Source organism: Petaurus breviceps, unplaced genomic scaffold (assembly GCF_028583685.1).
Source record: "Petaurus breviceps papuanus isolate PSGF00001 unplaced genomic scaffold, PetGlider_PUasm1.0 229, whole genome shotgun sequence".
Lineage (NCBI taxonomy): Eukaryota > Metazoa > Chordata > Mammalia > Diprotodontia > Petauridae > Petaurus > Petaurus breviceps.
The window spans coordinates 3,840,012-3,860,039 of record NW_027185903.1 but is presented as its reverse complement, the minus strand read 5'-3'; positions in this window follow the sequence as shown (position 1 = coordinate 3,860,039).

Genomic DNA, 20,028 nt, shown 5'->3' with positions numbered 1-20,028 from the left:
ACTGATGCTAAGTGAGGAGAGCAGAACCAGGAGAAATCTCTATACAATCACAGACACAAGTTATGTGTGACAACTAACTTTGATACACTGGGCTCCTCTCAGCAATGTGACGTTGTAAGACAACTCTAAAAGACTCATGATGGAAAGAAATATCCACATCCAGAGAAAGAGCTGCGGAGTCTGAATGCAGATTGAAGCAAGCTACTTGCTCTGTTTCTTTTTCTTGTTTTGTTTTGTTTTGTTTCTTCTTTCTCATTGTTCACTCCATTGGTTATAATCCTTCTTTACAACCTGACTAATGTCTAATGTGAAGGTATTTGTAGAACCTGTATTTGAGTGCATGCTGCCATGGGGGTGGGGGGGAGGGAGAAGAGAGAGACAGGGGGAGAAAATTTGAAAATCAAGGGATTGTGGAAATGAATCTTGTAAACTAAAAGTAAATAAACAAATTAATTAAAGAAAAAGAAATTGAAACAAAGGACAACTAGATGACACAGTGGGTAGAGCAACTGGCCCTGGAGTTAGGAGGACCTGAGTTCAAATCTGGCCTCAGTTACTTACTAGCTGGTTGTGTGACCCTGGGCAAGTCACTTAACTCCTATTGTATCCAAAAAATCCCAAAGAAATGGAAATAAGGAGAAGACTACTTAATATGAAACTTTTCATAAACTGGGAAATTTGCATGTGGAAATTCTCTTTTGTATAGAATTCTTTTCCTTCTCCTTATATACCCATGAGCATATAAGAGCCTTCGGGCACATGAGTGTGAGCACACACACAAACACACACACACACACACACACACACACACACACACACACACACACACACCCTATGATGTCTGTGCCACTCTCACTATGCTGAGCATTGGCTGATATCTCCAAGGCCTCTGACTGAGGACAATTGAAGTCCTTTTCCTTTAATTTGACCTCTTTTAATGATTAACACCAAATCAGAAATGTACATTTTACTTCACACCACAACAGACAATTTCTGCTTTAACTCACAATCAACCACTATGAAAAATCTGCTGCATAAGGTGAGATCTCATGGAAGTAAGGGGTGGGGGCTGGCTATTCTTCTTTTAAGGAGCCAAGCCCTCTTGTCTATCTACTCTCCAAGGTCACCTAGAGTAGATAGTGCAGGGCCTGGAAAGAAGGCACAGCTTAGAAACCCGAGTTTAGAGCATCACCTGATTACAGATGGAGTGCTGGAACGGACCTCAAAGGTCTAACCCCCTCATTTTGCTGAGTCATTTCAGCTGTGTCTGACTCTCCTTAATCCCATTTGGGGTTTTCTTGGCAGAGATCCTGGAGTGGTTTGTCATTCCCTTCTCCAGCTCATTTGACAGATGAGGAAACTGAGGCAAACAGGGTGAAGTGACCTGCCCGGGGTCACACGTCTAGTAAGCATGTGAGGCTGAATTTGAACTCAGTTATTCCTAATTCCAGCCCAGGCACTCTATTTACTGCTCCACCTAGCTGCCCCCCTCATTTTATGAATGAGGAAATTTGAGGTAACTTACTTGCTCAAGGTATAAATTCATGGAATAAATTTTAAAAATGGGATTTTAATCCAGGTCCTCTTCCTGCAAATCTAGTGCTATTCCCAGGTACTGGCAGGTCCTTTCTCAAAGTGTCTACATGGAATCAGAGGATCTGGATTAGAGTGTGGCTCTAATCCTTACAATTCACATGACCCCTAGACAAGTCTCAACTTTTCCGACCTTCAAGTTCCTTATCTATAAAATAGGAATAATAATACTGTAGCTAATAATAATAATAATAATACCTGTAGGCTATAACTGCTTTGTAAACTTATCAAGTGTTATCTAAGTGAGCAATTATTATCAAAATAACCTGGACTTAATCAGCTTAAGCTCAACTTTGTTTCTTCCCCAGCAGGAAGTAAGAGGTAAGTATGAAAACATAGGAGAGACAGTGGGTTCTAGAACAAGGGAATTCAAAGGCTATCTCATCCCCATACTTGGAGAGGAATCTTCTCTAAAACAATCTCCCAATGTGATCCTTAAACCTCCCTTAGAAGACCTCCTAGGCTGGGAAATTCACTGCTTCCCAAGGCAGGCCATTCAACTTTGGGGAAGTTTGAATTGTTAGGAAGTTTTCCCTTACATGCAACTGAAATCTGCCTTTTTTGCAGCTTCCACCCATTGTTTTAAGTCATGTCTTCTGAGTCTAGTGAGCATGTCTCTTCCTTATATCATATTTTCTAATATTTGAAGATAGATTTCTGTCTTTTCTTTTCCAGACTAAACATTCCTTAATCCTTTAACTAATCCTTGTCTGGTACAATTCCTAATTTCCTCACCACCCTGGTAGCCCTGGCCCAGATATGCTCTGACTCCTTTGGGGTTCCTATAACATGATGGCCAGAATTCATGACGAAATCCCAGATGTAACCTCTTCTGGAAGGAAGACAGCTAGAGCAACATTCTGGACACTGGACTTCTATTAATGTAGTCCTGGGAACCTTGGGAACATTGGAAATGAATTGTAAAACCTGGCCAGAACAACAAGGGACTGGGAGGCTGAGAAGGGATGCTTTGGCTTCCCTTGGTCCTACCAGGGGATTGCTTGAAAAAGCAGAACTGTGAACTTTTGACTTTTGAAGACGGAACTACAAGTGAAACTCGGGAAGAAGTATTCTCTGGCTCCAGGGAACCACTGTATTCTTAACCACAGGGACCTCAGCACTAGGAATGAGGAATCAGATAGTCCTTGGAATTCCCCTTTCTAACTTGAGGAGAAAAAAAAAAAAGACAAAATCCCTTAGGTTGACTCCCCCCAAGGTCTCTAAGCTCCCACCATCCTCCAGGAACAGATGTTTCAAATTTTCACTGGGATCAGTTGTGCAGAGGCCTCTGAGATGGTCACTAGGACCACAGTGACCTTCTCTGAGCCTTTCCTTCAGCCAAATTATGTTTATTTGAGTTGTGCCAAGAGATAGGGGCTCTCAGGCAACATCTGGCTCCCAAAGAGATTTTGATTATTATCTCTCAGCTGAATCATTTCAATCATGTTTTTGAATTACATAATATCCCTTCATACTCTTTACATATATAAAGGTCATTCTATTTTTCAAAACTCTTTCATGTACCTGGATGCATGCTAGCTTTCACACTAATACTATGGAGGGACAGTTTGTAGATCATCACTTTGGAGGACATAGATGCCAAACGACTTTCCTAAAGTCACTGCTAGCCAGAGCTCTAGCTAGGGCAGGGCCACAGGAGTTGGGACCTAAAGCATTAATTAACCTTTTATAGACCAGAAAAATTCAAAATATGTACTTCTTTAGAAGAATAGAAGGAAGTGAGGGGAGTACAAGTGTGAGGTTATGGATATAAGTTTGTGAGGGTTTTTCTTTTAGGAAGGTTCTCTAGCTTTCTTCAGGCATTGGTAGGGAACAGAGAAGAAGAGGGTTCAGGTTCCAGGGTCCTATGGAGACAGTAGAATGCATCACTCCTTTCTCATTCCTCTGTATCCCATAAAGTAATCTCCAAAGTGCCTCAATCCCTTCTCCTCTCCAGAGCTTTCCCTTCCACAGCCTCTCTCCTGCCCTCCTTCCAGTGATACTTCATAGGATCACCAGTTGTCTTGACTTTTGCCTTGCCACTGGACTTCAATGACTCTAGCAGAGAGAGTGAGGCTGATGACTACATAGCTCTGCCTTACTTAAATCCAATTCACTTGCAAGTCAAGAATTTGACTTGATGTCATTGGCCCTCCTTGATGTCATTGGACCTCTTTGAGAATGAAGGATGAATAACAACAACCACAACGTAGGATCATAGTTTTATAACTGGAATTTCAATGGTCATTCAATGTTCTGACTCCAACTTGTCTTTCCAGCCTCATTATCTATTACTCCCTTTTTTCCTCTCTGTGGTCCAGTCAGACTACCCTTTTTACTATTCCTCATACTCAAAACTCTGTCTCACACCTCACATTTCCATGACTTTCTTTGCAATGGCTAGATGCCATTCTTGGAATGTTCTCTGTCCCGATCTCAACCTCTGAGAATCCCTAATTTCCTTCAAAATTTAGCTCTTGCGTCACATTGTTTGTGAAGCCTTTCTTGATCCCCTAACAGCTAGTACTTTCCACCTCAAGATTACTTTGCAATTACTTTGTATAGACCTAAGTAAAATATATGAGAGTCAGCCTGCTATAGAACACAGATGTGTCTGCGTTTCATTCTCTTTATCTCTCTGAAGACAGCTAGCCGTCTTCAAGATTAGAAAGAAAAGGATTTAAGTCCTGCCTCTGAAAGATACAAGTGACAATCTCTTGGTGCTCCAGGCAACTCCCTGACACTAAAATACAAAGAAGGTGCAACTTGCTTTGGTAGATTGATGGCTTGTTCACATATATGAAAACAGAGATCCAGTCTGTAACCATGAAGGAATGGAAACTTCTTGAGGGCAGAAACAGCTTCATTTTTGACTTTGAGTCCCTCAAATAGAAATTCTGAAAATCAAAGGCTATCAAAATTGAAATAAAAGCAAACACAGAATTGATAAATAAAACTTGGAGCTGTGATAAAATAAATAGCCAATCTGATTAAAAGGGAGAGAGGAAAACCAAATTGCTAGTATCAAAAATGAAAAGGAAAAATTCACAATGATTAAAAATGAAATGAGACTATGGGAAATTATTTTTGCTAAATTATATGCCCCAAACTTGATGAAATAGGTGAATATTTTAAAATATATAAAACATTCAGAAAAACAGAAGAAATACAGAATTTAATTAAATCTCAGAAAAATAAATTGAATAAGCCATAAATGAACTCTTTAAAAATAACCCAGGATCAAATGGATTTACAAGTGAATTCTAATATTCAAAGAACAAATAATTCTAATGTTACATGAACTGCTTGCAGAAATAGGAAAAGAAGAGATTATCCTATCAAACATCTTCTATGATACAAACATGGTATTGATACCTAAGTCAGGGAGAGACAAGACCTAGAAAGAAAACTATTGGACAAATGTTGTTATCAACATTTTAAATAAAATAACAATTAAGAGATTATAGCAAAACATCCAAAATTTAGTATACTATGAGTAGCTTAGATTTATACCAGGAATGAAAAGTTGGTTCAATATTAGGAAATATACAAACATAATAGACCATGTTCATAACAAAAGCAACAAAAATAACATAATTTTGTAAATATATTTGAGAAAAATATTTTGATGAAATACAAGAACCATTTTGTTAAAAAAAAACACAATAAAAACATAGAATTAAATGTATCTTTCCTTAATATGGCAAATAGTATCTATCTAAAACCATGAGTCAGAATTACATATGGACATAAACTAGAGGTTTTCCAAAAGATCAGAGGTAATGCAAAGACATTCATTATCTTGTGCCATAAATATTATTTGTCACAATAAGACAAGAAAAAAATTAATTGAGGGAATAACCATAGGAAAAAGGGAAATCAGAGCATTATATTTATAAATAGAAAATCCTCTAGAGTCAACTAAAATTGCATTAAATAATAACCAACAAATTTGAGTTGGAATAAGTAGTTTGTTACCTGTTAGATGACCACTAAGATTTTCATGGGGCATCTAGATGGTGCAGTAAATAGAGTGCTGATCCTAGAGTCAGGAAGATTCATCTTCCTGAGTTCAAATCTGGCCTCAGATATTTCAGATTATATGAGAGTCTCATATAGACATATATACAAGGCTCTCATATATATATATGTATATATATAATATATAAATATATAAAATCTCATATAGATATATAGATAGCTGTATTACCTTGGACAAGTGCCTTAATTCTGTTTGCTTCAGTCTCTTCATCTGTCAAATGAGCTGGAGGAGGAAATGGCAAGATACTCCAGTGTCTTTGCCAAGAAAACACCAAAAGGGGTCAGTCACAAAGAGTTGGATATGAGTGAAAATGACTAAACAAAAAAGATCTTTAGGAGCTCTAAATTTGTGATTTAGATTATAGAGTCCATAGAGTCAAGAATATTCTAAAAGTTAATTTTTTTCTTGAAGTTTCTAGAAGTACCTAAATATAAATTCTTTTAAAAATAGATATTCTTTTAAAGGAAAGGTAAAATGCATGCTTGTCTGAAAAAGCATTTAAGGCATCTAGATGGGTGTAGAGGATTGAATGCTAGATCTGGAATCAGGAAGACCTGATTCTTACACTTACTACCATAAGTCACTTGAGCTCTCTAAGTCTCAGTTTCCTTATCTGTAAAATGGGTATAATCATAGTATCTACCTCCCAGGGAGGAGCAAATGAGATTTGATATTATATCTATCTTTATCTATATGTTTATGTAGATATAATTTTACAAACTTTAAAGTGCTATATAAATGCCAGCTATCATTTTTTGTTTTTCAGTCATGTCTCGCTCTTTGTGACCCCATTTGGGATGTTCTTGGCAAAGATATTGGAGTGGTTTGCCATTTCTTTTTGCAACTTATTTTACAGATGAGAAAACTGATGTAAACAGGGCTAAATGACTTGCACACACAACTATTAATTGTCTAAGACCAGATTTGAACTCAAGAAGATGTCTTCCACTACCTACAGAAACAAAGCCAGAATAAAATAATTAAAGGTTATTAATTATTCATAATTGGGCTATGTAATTATAATAAAAATGATGATAATACCTAAATCAGTTTACTTATTTGATGCCACACTAATCATACTATCAAAGAGTTTAAAAAAATAGTAGCAAAACTCACAAGCAAATTCAAGGCAAATGAAGAAAAAAAGTATGGGAAGGAAGGGGACCTACTAGTATTGTATCTCAAACTATACTACAAAACGATAAATTGTCAAAACCATTTGGTATTTATTAAGGAACGGAGAAGTTGATCAGTGGAATAGATTAGTTATGTAACATATAACTAATATATGTATATATATACACACACATACACACCACACAACAGAATGGTGCTCAATAAACCCAAGATCTCCCAGCAATTGGGATAAGAACTCTGTTCAACGAAGACAGATGGGAAAACTGAAAAGCAATCTGACAGAAATTGGTTTAGATTAACATCTCATACTATAGACTAAGATAAGCTCCAAAGAACCATTTGACAACTTTAAAAGGTCACATCATAGACATATTAGAAGAAAAAGGAAGGAAATATCTTTTGTGACTATGGATAGGGAAAGAATACAGGAACAACAACAACAACAAAAAGAAACAGAGATTATAGACGGTAGTGGGGATGATTTTTAATGATACAAATGTAAAACATTTTGTAAAAACAAATTCAGTGCAGTTAAAATTAGAAGAGAAAAGATTAATTGGGAAAAATCTTTGTAGCAAACCCGCCCCCATCTGATATGCAAGATATTTAAAAAATAGTTTCAAATAAATAATAACAAAGAAATTTCCCCAGTAGATAAATGGTGAAAGAATGTGAACAGAAGTTTCCAAAAGGAAGAAATACACATTATTAACAACCATATAAAAATACTCCTAAATCACAAATAGAGAAATTAAAACAATTGTTGAGGTTCCATTTTATTTCTATGAGATTTTTAGAGATTAAAGGAAAGGAAAGTGACATTTGCTGGAAGGACTGAGGGAAAAGTTGCATACTCCACAGCTCATGGAGTTCAATCATTTTGGAAAGCATTTTGAAATTATGCCTCCAAATTCACTTAACTGTGTATACCCTTTAAACCAGTAATAATGTTACTACTCCTATACCCCAAAAAAGTCAAAGACAGAAGACAGACTCATATGTACAAGAATATTTACAATAATTCTTTTTGTTAAAGCAAAGGACTGGAGACTAAGAGTTGCCCATCAATTTGGATAGCACTGGTGGTGACTGAATAAATTATGAAATGAATGCGGTGAGATTAATGGATATGATAATTGTGTCATAAGAAATAATGAAATGAATGGGTCAAAAAATCTTGAAAGACCTCTGTGAGCTGATATAAAATGAAGTGAATAGAATCATCATAACAATGTATATAATAACATTGCAAATATAAATAACTTTGAAAGACTTAAAGAATTATGTTCAATGCAATGACCAGCCTTGATTCAGCAGAAGACTGATCCTATAGACTCAACATGAAAAATGAAATGTATTTTTAGATATGGATAATGTGGAAATTTGTTTTTCTTGATTTTGTATATCTTTGAGGTTTTTTTCCCCAATTTTGGAGGAGTTGGAGGGAGAAGGGGTGAGTGATAGTAATTGTCCACTCACCAGAAAAAAAAAAGAAACAGAAGAATAAAAAGGGAAAGAAGTTCAATGAAGCACTTTTCCAAAAATGCATAGAACAGAAGGAAGAGCAGAAGAAGACACAGAGAAACATGATAGCTTTGCAAATCACATGTTGAATTTTTATAGATTCAAAAGGAAAACCAAGTTGTACTTAACAGAGATTGGTGGTTTCATATGCACTTCTATTGTTTTTGTTCTGCTTTGTATATGGAAGTGAGTGACTGAATGAATTAAAGCGTACTTATGAAGGACTTAATATAGGCCAAGTACTGTGCTAAGTGTGTTGGGGATACAAATAGAAAAGCAACACAGTTTCTGCTCTCAAAGATCTCACCTTCTATAGTGGGATGACAACACATATACCAGGCTTCAGCTTCAGGTCACGATCCTTAGAATGCATGGGCAAAGTGTATGGGAATAATTCTCTTTTAATGTAATTTGCAGCGTCAAATTATATCCATTTCTGGTTTGTTTTTTTCCGGGGGGGGGGGGAAGGACAATTGGAGTGAAGTGATTTGCCCAAGGTCACACAACTAGTAAGTGTGTCAAGTGTCTGAGGTGGAATTTGAACTCAGGTCCTCCTGACTCCAGGGCCGGAGCTCTATTCACTGTGAAACCTAGCTGCCCCATATACATTTCTGATGTTGAACCATTTGGTAATGCCAAGGACTTGGGGCTAGGGGGAGCTCGGGGTTTTTTCCTTTTCCAGATCTTCAGTAGCTGAAGTTTCTGAAGGGGTGAAGGCTACAACTTCTTAGAAGCAGTTGCCAGGTTGAATCTAGCACAAGGAAGCACTACTTCCCTGCATAACGACTATGGGAGCTGGGCTAGAATCCTGACTAGTAATCTGGGGGACATTGTTATTCCTCAGGCTCTTGGCCTTGCATATGAAATGGCCACTGGTTGGATATTTGTATTGGTGGTGGTGAGGTTGGCAGGCTGGCCCCCCACTAAAGCTACTTCCTTTGATGATGCCTGTTTAGGTAGGGGACAGGCAGAAAGCAGGGCTGGTGGGCTCGGGAGGAGGGGCGCTGCCATTTCTAAGGCTCTTGGATCAGAGGCTGGGGCTGCCCCTGTTGGAGTTTAAGGGGAGACGCGGATACGAGAGGGGTTTGATGACTTGAGCTGCCTGGCTCATCCCTCTTCTTGTCTTTTTCTTTGTATGTCTTAATTGCCTTGTCAATGGCAGTTGGTAGGAATATTTGGCATCTGGTAAAAAAAAAATTTATACACACACACACACACATATTTCTTCAGAATAAAATAAGAATTTTATGACATTTTAAAAGAAAATATTCACCTTTCTCCAGTCGGCGGCCGGCGCTAGAGTGTTCACACTCTGCGCCGTTTCCTCACCCTGAGCTCGGTACCTCCTTCGCCGCCACCGCCCCGCTTCCTCCTCTTCCCGGTCCCTCCCACCATCCCCGTGAGCTTCGGAGATCTCCAGAGACCCACGGGCCCTCAGCACCTCAATGACTTCCTGGCGGACAAGAGCTATATCGAGGGTCTGTGCCATCCCAGGCTGACATTGCAGTCTTTGAAGTCGTCTCCGGCCCACCACCTGCTAACTTGGACCATGCGCTCCATTGGTAAATCCCCAATAAGTTTCATGAGAAGCAAAAGACAAGCTTGCCAGGAATAAAGAAGGCTTTGGGCAAGATTGGGCCTGCTGATGTAGAAGATAGATACCACAGGAAGTGGAGCTATGGGTAGAAAGATGATGGTGACATTGATCTCTTTGGGTCTGATGAGGAGGAGGAAAGTGGAGAAGCTAAGAAGCTAAGAAGAACACCTTGCTCAATATTAATCAAAGAAATAAAAAACAAAAACAAACAAACAAAAACCCAACCCTGCAATTGTTGCCAAGTCTTCCATTTTCCTGGATGTAAAACCTTGGGATGATGAGACAGATACGGCAAAATTGGAGGAATGTGTCAGAAACATTCGGGCAGATGGTTTGGTCTGGGGATCTTCTAAACTCGTTCCAGCGGGAATGCGAATCAAGAAGCTTAGATATAATGTGTGTTTGAAGATGATACAGTTGGCAATGATATGCTAGAGGAACCGATGACTGCCTTTGAAGACTATATGCAATCATGGATGTTGCTGCCTTCAATAAGATCTAAAACCTACCATCCTCAAAAATGACATCTAAATAAAAAATGTTTGCAAGCAAGGAATAAAGAAGAAAAAAGAAAAACATTTACAAAACACTTTGGGTAGTGGAAGCATCATGGCTCCATTTTTCAGTTGAGATAACTCAAGAGAGATTACTTGACTAGCTCAGAGCCACAGTGCTAACTAGGGTCAGAGTCAGGATTCCAGCACAGGCCTTCTGATTCAGCCTAGTCCCTTGATCATTCCACTACCCTCAAGCTGCCTAATATATAAGAATGCTTTTATTTTGGCAGCAAAATGGGGTATTAGGAATAGCCAGCTTGCTGCCATGCAGCCAGAAATTTTGAAGGACCTTCATCCTTGATGTGAGGTTTATTTATAATTGAACTTTTCAAAAACAAAAGCACACAGAGAAAGCAGGGTGTAATGGATGGAAAACAAAACCTAGATTCAGAAAGAACTGTGCTCAAATTATGCCATTGACATTTGCTATCTATGTGGCCATTAGCAAGTCACTTGACTTCTCTGAAACTCAGTTTTCCCATACAGCAGAACCTACACCACTGGTTGTCATTAGGCTCAAATGATATACATAAATTTCTTTGAAAACATTAAAAGCACTATATGAATTCCAGTTTTTAATTTATTCAAATGAAGGCACATAACAGTCTTGAATACTATCTACTGTGCTTCAAATTTTTACTTTTATTTTCTTCAATTTTACAGTCTTCTAAAAGGGCATAGACACTTCTGAGAATTTCCTGATCACCCAACAAAAAAGATGTTTTAAACTAGATCACACAGATTTCTTCACCAAAGAAACCCAGGCATTATAATTCAGGGGGCAAAAAAGATAAAAATGGCTATTTTTTGCACACATTTATTAAAAAAAAAAAAACAATCCAACTGCCAAACAGAGATTATTAAAATCCATTGACTAATCTAGAATTTTTATCCATAGTCCAGAGACCTTAGTCATTTAGTGATCAAGCTTCCCTACCCATTTCCCCATCCCTTTATTTAATTTTTTTTCTATATTGGCTACAACAACAAGATTTTTCTCCCTGAAAAAAGGCACAGGACTTAGGAGTTAGAGGACGTGGGCTTGAGCTCTGTTACTTATTAACTGTGTGATCTTGAGCAAATCACTATACTCTCTGGTTCTCAGTTTTATCATCTGTAAAATGAAGTCATTGAAGGTTTTGAACATGGGAGGCTAGGGGAGTATTGGCATGTAGGCAGAAAAAGGGAAGTTACAAGCATGAGCTGATTTGGGGGGAAGATAATAAACTGAGCTGTAAACAAGTTGAATTTGAGGTGCTAATGGGACATCTCGTTGGAAGTGTCCTGTAAATGGTTGGTTAGTGGCTCTCTAGCTGAGAATACTAGGGTCAGGTAAGGGGCTAGGGCAGCTAGGTAGTACAGAGGATAGAACACTGAGCTGGAAATCAGGAAGACTAAGCTTCCTGAGTTCAAATCCTGCCTCAGACATCTACCAGCTGTGTGACCCTGCGCAAATCACTTAACTCTCTTTGCCTCAGTTTCCTCATCTGTAAAATTACAGAGAGAAGGAAATGGCAAGCCACTCCAGTATTCTTGCAAAGAAAATCCCAAATTGAAAATCCCACAGAGAATCAAACATGACTGAAATGATTCAATAAAAACAAACAAACAAAAAAAGCTTAGTATAGAAGAGAGGGCTAGAGACATGGATTTCACAAGAGGTGGGACAAACTGGGGAGAGATGCCCACCATTGCCAGTGGCCTGAGTCGAAAAAGAGAAGTGAGTCAAGGATTAGAACCTCAGGGAATAACCACTTTAAGAGACTGGGAAGAGTGAGGATCCAATGGAAGAGACAGAGAAGGGCCATTTGAGAGGCAGTAAGAGCAGTAGGAGAGTATGGTTCCTGTGAAGCTTTTTGGTTACATCTACAAATTAACCTCATTTGCTTTCATCCATTGGTCAGTCAGAAGAGTTCTGGATTTGGAGTCAGAGAACCTGGGTTCAAATCCTGCCTCAGTCACCTCTATGGACTTGGGCAAATCATCTCACCTTCTTAGGACTTGATTTTCATATCCACAAAATGAAAAAGTTAGACCAGAAAGGATAAATTCTCTTCCAGTACTAAATCTATGATCTTATAATCTCCTAAATTCCTCAGACATGGAAGCCATCTCTATTGGTAATTCCATTTTTAGTGGAATTATTTTTCTTAGGATATTCATTGATTCAAAGTGTTTATTCTTTAAAAATTTCATGATCAGATTCCTTAATCTTTTAAGTAAGGAAGTCTAGATTTGAGGAAAATTCAGGTATTCCAAGCTGACACAGCAAAAACAATTATAGGATGTTGATAAATATTAAATAATTTAAATGTTTCCTTTTGCTTTCTCACTATTGCTGAGTTTTTTCAAAGAAATAGTGCTATGTGAATTAAGTAGAGATAAATATTTTTTCCACATTTCCATGGAACTGAGATTACACTGATACAGGTACTCCCTCTAGTGGTAGAGATGCCAACTTAGTCACCTCATCCTGTGTCATGTCTGTAATCTCCCACAGATTCTTCATCAAAGATCTAACAAATAGACTAGAGGGTTTTTTCCCTTACATCTTTTTAACATTTTGTGCTTATGATGGGCATAGTTTGCCCATCCCTTATCTCCCATTCTCTTTGCATGACTCCTTTTAAGCTCATACATTTCCTGCTGTCTTTTAATCACTCAGTCAATCTATAAGCATTTATTTAATACCTACTATATACCAAGCACTGTGCTAAGTTCTGGAGATACAACAAGAAGCAAAAATATAAAAAGGGTCCTACCCTCAAGGAGCTCATAATCAAATGGCAGAAACCATAAGCAAGCAAGTATGTACGAACAAGTTATATAGAAGATAAATAATAAATAATTAAAGCACTGGAATTAAGAGGGTCTCCTGTAGAGACAGGACTTTAGTTGAGACAAAGGAAGACAGAGAAGTCAAGAGGAGGAAATGAATGAAAGCATTCTAGACCTAGGGGACAACCAGACAATATGCCCTGGGTGGCTAGGTGGCACAGTGCAGAGAGCACCAGCCCTAGAGTCAGGAGGACCTGAGTTCAAATCCAATATCAGACATTTAACACTTACTAGCCGAGTGCCCTTGGGCAAGTCACATAACCCCAATTGCCCTCCAAAAAGCAAAGCAAAACAAAACAAAACAGAGAATATGCCCTTATGCTCCTTCTTGCAAATGTGTTGCCATTGGAATATGCAATGACTTGCTCACATATGCCATTTCCATCCAAATCTACAGGTATTTACTAATACCTACACTGCCTCCCCCCACACTTTATGTTGGGATATGAAGTGAGCAATGAAACTGTCCTTGCTTTCTGGAAGCCTTGTAGCAGGAAGCACCCCAGCATCCCCAGGGTGGCTGCCAACACAGGTTCTTAGATCTGCTTTTCTAAAGGAAAGCAACTCAAAATGGGTTAACAAGCTTACTTTAATCAATCAAACATATATCATTTACCTAGTTCAAGGGAAAAAGGTCAGCACCCCAAACTTCAGAGTATACAGACAGAAATTACAAAACAGAGAAACAGATCAAGCAGACAGGTTTCCAAACTGTCCAACCATTATATCCAAACCAAATCACAGTTACCAGAGAGAGAAGCATCAACATCTGGGTTTTCAAAGCTGGGGGGATCTCAATGGCTGCCCAGATTATCATTTGGTCAAATCACACAACACTTCTCAAAGTGAGTCCCAAAGCAAAGCCTCACATCAACAATTTATATAGCCTTCTCCTGGCTCAGAGAATGTAACAACCCTCTTGACCCACTGGCCAATCACACAGCATCAAGGTGTGGGCATTCCTGAAAACCAAGCCTCCTGCCACAGGCTCCATGTGATCACATTCAGCCTATTAGGGGGCAGAGTATATTTTCAAATCAAGGAAGGTTCTCAGAATCTCTTAAGCCTATCAAAAGGCCTAGGGGCAGGGAAGATCTTTATTGCATTTCCCTTACAAGCCTAAATTCTGCTGGAGCAAGCCAACATTTGTATAAGTGGAAGTATATTTTTAAATCATGTTTTAAAAATATATCTTAATATTTATGTTTAAAAAGAAAAATCTAAAATATATTTTATATATTTAAAGACATTTAAATATTTTAAAACCAATATATTTATAGATAAGTATATATTTTAAAATAGGAAAATATAAAATTTCATATAAAATATAAATGTATATTTTAACTATACTTTTAAAAATATAAATCTACTTGGGGTTGGGATGGTGAGAGTTATAAACAGCTAGAGATTCAAGGTCTACTGTAGGAGATGGCATGAAGGCATTTCGAAGAAAGCTAAGGATCTAAAAGACAAAAGTGAAGAGGAAAAGCATTTCAAGTGAGCACAGAGTTACAGATATGAGAGAGGGACTGTTATGTACAGGGAATAATCATCAGGTCATTTTTTCTAAAACATAGACTATATGAAGGAGAACGTCCAAAAAGCTTGGACAGGTAGACTGGAGACAGATTGTGAAGTGATTTAAATGTCAGAAAGAACAATTGGTCTTTTTCAATATAGACAGTGCAGAACCAGCCTAGTGGATGGTCAGACCTTGGCTTCAGAAAAGTTCCTTTGGTTGTTCTGTGGAATATAGCTTAGAGGAGATAGAGAATGGAAGCAGTGTACCCATAAGAGTCTCCTGCAATAATCCAGGTGAGAGTTCCTGTAGTAGGGTAGGGACCATGACAGGAGAGAGAGAGGGGAAGGGATGGTATGGAGGTAGAATGGATAGGAGTTAGCAACTAATTGTGGATGGGGGTTGGGCGGTAATGGTAGTTTGAGAATAAAGAGACTAAAGATGACTGTCATGTTTCAATTCTGGAAGGATAAGGCATCCAATAGTATTAGGGAGATACATTTTGTGGGGGAAGCTGCTGAGTTCCTCTTTGGACATGGTGAATTTAAGATGCCTTTAGAGCATCCAGGAAGAATTATCCAACAAGTATTTGGTGATATAGGACTAGAGGTCAGAGAGGAATGAGGACTGTATCTGGAGATATGGTAATTTCCTGCACAGAGGTGAGTGAAGAGAAGAGAACCACAGACAGAGCCCTGGAATACAGTTCAGCAAAGCAGTTTGGGACATGTATTACAAACCAGAAAAGAAGAGTGAGAAGTAGTGATCAAAAAAGAAGAGAGAATCAAGAGAAATCCATGTTATTAAAGTCAAGGGACTCTCCAGGAGGAGAGTGTTGTGTTGCCAACATTGTCAAAGGCTGAAGAGAGGTCAAGAATGCTCAAAACCGAGAAAACAATATCATATTTCAGAGATTATTGATAATGTTGGAGAGAACAGTTTCAGCTGAGTAATATGGTTGGAAGCCAGAGTGGTATGTGAGGAAGTAGAAGTTCTGAGGACCGATGGATTTTTCCAGGACTTTGTCAGTGAATGACTGAATGGAAAAGATTTTTCAAAATAAATTTTATTGATATCTTTTGTTTTGACATAGCCCAAATTTTCTTTTGTATCCCTTCCAGAGATCCATCCCATAGAAAAAAAATTTTTTTGAGGAAAAAGAAGTCATCTAATCAATTAATACAATGGGAATAAAATCTGACAGTATAAGGAAATAATCATTTGTTAAGTGCTTACTATGTACCACACCCTGTGCTGTGTTTAAATATTATTTCATTTGATCCTCACAAAACCCTGGGAAGTAGGTACTTTTATTATCTCCATTTTATTTATGAAGAAACTGAGGCAAACATGAGTTAAATGACTTGCCCAGGGTCACATCCGTAGCATCTGAGGCTGAATTTGAACTCAGTTCTTCCCAACTCCAGGTCTAGTGCTCTCTCCACTGTGCAACCTAGTTGCCCCTATGCTGTATCTATCTACCTATACATACAATACATACATACCATTATACATACACATATACCTTCATATGCGTATACATACACGTATGCTTATGTAGAGTAAATATTCCACACACAGGATCAAAGGAGAAAATAGAATAAGTGAGGGGCGGGATAGGATGGAGGGAAATATAGTTAGTCTTTCACAATATACCTACTATGGAAATGTTTTGCATAACTACACATGTACAACTTATATTGAATTGCTTATCTTCCCAGTGGGGGCAGGTGAGGAGGGAAGAAGGGAAAAAATCTGGATCTCAATGTTTTGAAAACAAACGTGTAAATGTTCCACACTTATGGATTTTCCCTCCCTCCCCAACTCTGCAACAGAGTGGGGAGAGGTAGCATCTCACACTCTTCTTTAGAACCATGTTCTTTGTAATTTTATAACCTTCATTAAAATTTTTTCTCTGGTAGTTTCTTCCATTGTGTATTTTATGTTCCTGACTCTGCCTCTTTTACTTTGCATTAGTTCACATAAGTCTTTCCATTCTTCTTCACATCCATCCTGGTTTGCAATTTCTTATAGCATAGTAATATTCCATTACATTCAAGTAACACAATCTATTTAGCCATTCTCCAGTTGATGGACTTTATTTCCAGTTCTTTGCTACCACAAAAGTACCATTACAAATATTTGTTGTATATGGGGCTTTCTTTTTTTCAATGACCTTCTTGGGGTCAATAGTAGAATCTCTGGGTCAAAGGGTATGGATATTTTAGACACTTCCTCTGCCTAATTCCAAATTATTTTCCCAAATGATCGTGCTAATTCAAAGTTCCACCAAAAATGCATCAGTGTGTCTATCTTTTCACAACTCTTCCAACATTGACTATCCTGCATTTCTTCATCTTTGCCAATTTTCTGGGTGTAAGGTGAGATTTCAAGCTTATTTTGCTGTGTATTTTTTATTATTAGTGGTTTGGAGCATTCTTTCGTATGGTAGTTAATCTGCAGTTTTTTTTTTTTGGAGAGGTAGTTATTCACATCCTTTGAATATTTATCTATTGGAAAATGTCCATTGGTCTTAAATTTTTCTGTTAGTCATCTATGTATCTTGTATGCAAAATTTTTTCAGGGAAATTTAATACAAAAAGAAAACCATTTATTTACAATTATTATGTGTGAAACACTGGGGATAGAAACACAAACCAGAGATTGTCCTTCTTCCAGAAGCTTACATTTTAATAGGAGAAAACAACACATTTGAGGGAGTAGAGGCCAGGGAAGGGAGTTTTGGCATAGGATGTCACAAGGAAGATGAGTGGAACAAAAGGAAAGTAGATTGACATACCCCTTCTAGTAACAATGGCTGTATTGATTTGTAAAGAAATGGGAGGTCTAGGATGGTGGGATATGGGTTTTTTTCAATAAAGTTTAAAAAAATGTAATAAAAATAAAATATAACATAATAAAGTGAAAGAGTTGGACAAGATGATCCCTTCCAACCCTGCTGCCATTCTCTTTTGACTTCTCTCTAACTTAAAAATCTTTGGAGCCTTGAATTCTCAGATCCCTGGTCTTAGGATGGCTTAATAACTTGAAGGAAAGTTACCTCCAGGCTGAGAAGAGTAATATACACACTACCCTTCCATGCAACAATGCTTGGCTCTGAAGTTTGACTGGAAGCTTTGCTTGTGAAATCCTTCCACATACACCACCACCCTTTGAAAGCTGAGCTCTGCTCCCCATGGGGTGCCTGGCCAGCAGCTAAATTAGATTGCTAAGGGCTGTTCTGATCTTCTCTGAACTGTCTGTTCCAAATACATTTTATCTCAGACAACCACAAATGAAAGTGGCATCAGAGGCCAGCTGCATCACATGCCTATGTCTTCATAGGCAAAGAGAGTCTTTAAATCATCTGAAAAATGCTGCTGAACAGCACCACTGATACCCCAACCAGGTGACTGATGGTTCTATTGATCTTTAGCCAGTTTTGCCTTTCCCCAGAGAATGGTCTAGTGAAATCATGCTCCTTCCCTCTGGCTGCTTTCCAGTCAGATCACCTCTGCTGCTACCCCAGAAATATCTATGGGAGTCCTTGAGCTTTCTTGTGCATTAGGAGTCAGGGGCAGGCAAGTACAAGTTAAGAACTAGTTCCTAGAACTTCTGGAGATGATTCTTTCTTTCTTGCCAGCCCTCTCTGTCCTACTGCCACACTTAGTGTACTGACTAAGTACTTCCCTTACCTGCCCCAACTTAGACTGAAAATTTTTTTTATGTTTCAGAATCACATGGTGGTTTACCAAATCCTCAGCTATTTCCTGGATAGGAAATGGCCTGTGAATCCAGACGGAAGTAGCTCAGTGGAAACTCTTCCTCCTGAAACCATCTTCAGACTTCCCTGTTTCTGTTAATGGTCATGTCAGCTGAGGCTAAACTTACCAGCTAAACTGGCCTTTTCTCTCTGCCTCACCCCTAGGACTCCATCTCTCACCTTGTGCCATGGGACTTTCCATCTCCCATACCTAGAATGCACTTTCTCCTCATAGACCTTCAGTAAATTTAGTAAATTAAGTACTTTTCTCCTCTTTACCCCACCTCCTTACTTCCTTCCAGCTCAAGCACCACTTCCTATACAATGACAATTTTGATCTCTTTACTACTGTACTGTTATGAAGGTGTAGTCTGAATCTAGGTCTGTTTTAGACACTGGCTTTGGGGATCTCATTATGGATAGAGGATCTATGCTAATTGGCTCTACCAAAGAAAGAGTACTTCTAGATGACCATTTGATCATACACACACACATATACATATACACACATTTGATTAAAAACCCACACTAACATAACCTGTGGCTCAAAGATCATTTGCATCAAACTGCCCCCATTGGTATAGATTGTTTACTCAATGCTCCACATGGGGAAAGGGGTAGAGCTGGTGAGTGCTAGGGAGAATAGAAAGCCTGGTCTTCTGGCTTCCAGCTTCTAGAGAAGACATGAGGTTTCAGAGACTCTGGCAAGGAGTCAATGTGTAGAGGAACTGGAACCTTCTCTGATTTCTGTTTTGTTGTTGATTTGAATAAATGGGTTTATTCACAATTTACTATGTGTGTTCATTGTGGAAATGGCATTTGGGATGAAGGGAGTCAAACCTTGGAGCTCTCCTTGCCTGTTAAAGGATAGTTGTCAGTAGAACAGCTAGAACCTAAAAATTATTTCCCCTAGACTAACAATATTTAAAGGAGTAGATACATATAATACTACCCTGGTAACTCCTCTCCCTGAGGAGAACAGAGTAGTCAGCCTCTGGCCATGTAATGCGAATGTAAATTTTAAAGATCTTCCCTGCCCCTAGGCTAAAGTGCACCAGAAGCCTGGGGAGGGAGGCTTGTTTTTCAGTAGATACTTTTTGATTGGCCAGTGGGTCAATAAGGTTGTTACATTCTCTGAGCCAGGAGAAGGCTATATAAGCCCTGATGTGTAGCTTTGTTTTGGGACTCACTTTGAGAAATGTTCTGTGATTTGATCTGAATTCTGGGAAGCCGTTGTTGAGAGTCCCCCGGCTTTGAAAAACCCAGAATGTGGAAACCCAGATGTTGACTGGGTATGGATGTAATGGTTGGACAGTTTGGAAATCTGTCTACTTGATGTTTCTGTCTTGATAATTATGCCTGTATATTTTGAGGTTCAGGGTGCTGACCTTTTCTCCTGAACAAGGTAAATGATATATGTCTGACTGATTAAAGTAAGCTTGTTAACCCATTTTGAGT